Below are 2,272 nucleotides of genomic sequence, written 5' to 3' on the forward strand. Positions count from 1 at the left end.
GATTGTGAAACTTGGTTTGACCAATGAAATAAGAACAGAAGTGAGTGTGTGTGTTCTGAGTGCGAGCTTTAAGAGACAGCTCATGCTTTGCCATGTGTCTTTTCTCTTCTTCAAGAACAGCAACATCCTGAGCAGCAAGAGCTCCAATCTATCTATTAAGGCTTGGCAGATTAGTCTTATCAGAAAGTTGAATCTTTTCTTTTTTCAATTGTTAGCATTTAATGGACATCCCTCCATGTGGCTTCAAGCCCCCAGGACCCCAACCCCACAACCCCACCCACCCCACCCCTGACACCCTTAATCATCTCCTTGGCTCTTCTGCTGAAGAATTTGGCCTTCATGATGACAGCTGCTTTGGGAGTTTTCCCTTTTCCAGAACTTTTTAGTTGTCAGATCATACCACGTCAACAATGGGAGCAGCTCAAGTCTTGTTTTTAGCAACCTTCACCCATGTCTGCTCCCTAATGAAAGTCCACAATTTGTCAAGGTTGACAGCAGGGCAGAAGCTCTGGTTTCTCTTTAAGTGGTAATGCCTCATGCAAACTTTCCCAAAGTAACGTGGGTGATATTTGTCAAAGTTGCATCCTGTGTGATGCATGCCACCAGCCTTACCACGGCCTCCTGGTTCCCTCTGGTGCCTTACTATGCAGCTGTGGCTGTGGATTACGTAGCCCAAAAGCTTTTGGGTCTTCCTCAGTCTGGATGGCATGTCAGCAGCCCAGACAAAAGCAAGAAAGCTGAATCTTAATGACAGAGTGTGCCTAAGTCAATCCTGGGACCACTCTCCATTACACTTCCTACAATTATATCCTAGGTGCTCTCATTCAGTCCCATGACTTTAAATACTAACCACAAATGAACAACTTGTGAACCTCATAAAGGTTACCTTCAGCATCAGCCTCTCCTCTGAACTCCAGGCTCATGTATTCAACATCTCCTCTTACATATCAAATAAAGACCTCAAACCCAACATGACAAAACCTACCATGTGAATTTCTCTCAAGTTTTCTATTCTCATTTTTTCAATTTCAATATAGAAATTTCCTTTCTCTCATTGTTTACATAAAAACCTTGAGATCATCCCTGCCTCATCTCTTTTCTCAGGAGCCATATCACATAGGCAAACTGTGTGAACTCTGCCTTCCAGTCATACCCAGAGTCTGTCTCCACCTTTATCACTAGAGTCTCAACCATCTCTGTCTCTCACTGGATTATTGCAATAGGCTCCTATTGAAACCCTTCCACCTGGTTTTTAGGCACCATGTACTCCACACATGGGAGCCACTGGGATCATCTGAAAATAGAAGCTAAATCATCTCATTCATCTGAACTCATAAGACAAACTCCATATTCATTATCCTCCCCTTCAATTAACCTCTTGTTCTCCTTCACATGTTTCTTTTTCTTGTAGGACCTTATCTCTCATCCTGTCCTTCATCACTACCCTCCAAATTGGCCTCCTTTCTGATCCTCAAATAAGAGAGGCATGCTGTCACTCCAGGGCATTTGCATTTGCTTTTCTTCCTGGAAAAGGTTATTCCCAAGCTATCTGCACACTTTAATTCAAGTGTTTACTGAAACATCATCTTACCAAAAGTCCTTCCTTGAGCACATTATACAAAATAGCATTTAATCTTCCAGGGAGAAGTCCCTGGCTGAGTGTGGAAGCTTGCTGCATGTGATCTGGGCTGCCAAGGCAGGGTGAGTCTGAGCTGGCACAGAATCACCCCTCATAGCTTCAGCTGAAATCAGGAGTGGGCCACATGGATGTGAAACACACCCTAGAAGCACTGACTAGTGTTGACATGGAGATATGATGACAAGTTTTTGCCCAGTTAAATGAAAATTTGCGTATAGATGAAAGCAATTAACTGATGAGGCTACTAAATGAGACTTGGAGAAGATTGACTACTGACTGAGGCAATTATTACAAAGTAATTGTCTAATGAGGACTAATTCTAGCAATTTTACTAATGTATCATAAGGTCATTTCCCTAACTTCCTCATCAATTTTATTATTTTGTAAGCCATTGCCACCCAAACTGTTTTTGTTGTTTTATTTTGTATTTTTTGATTTTAGATTTATCTGTTTAAATTTTAAAAAGATAAATGCTTTACATATAAAAGCTATAGGAAGCTATAAAGAAATGAAAAGTTTACTATATTTCTTATCCTGCTGACAGAAGTTTAAAAAAAAATGTAGTTTGGTGTGTAAACTTTCAGATTTTAAAAATTTTCTGTTTGAATGAACATTTACTTATATATAGTATTT

The 2,272-nt window shown here is 40.3% G+C and overlaps 1 pseudogene; it reads right to left on the reverse strand.

Moving 5' to 3' along the window:
• Positions 1 to 218: 218 nt before the first annotated feature.
• Positions 219 to 2,010, reverse strand: LOC110740818 (annotated as a pseudogene).
• Between the last annotated feature and the right edge of the window lie 262 nt (positions 2,011 to 2,272).

This window comes from Papio anubis, chromosome 10 (genome assembly GCF_008728515.1).
Source record: "Papio anubis isolate 15944 chromosome 10, Panubis1.0, whole genome shotgun sequence".
Lineage (NCBI taxonomy): Eukaryota > Metazoa > Chordata > Mammalia > Primates > Cercopithecidae > Papio > Papio anubis.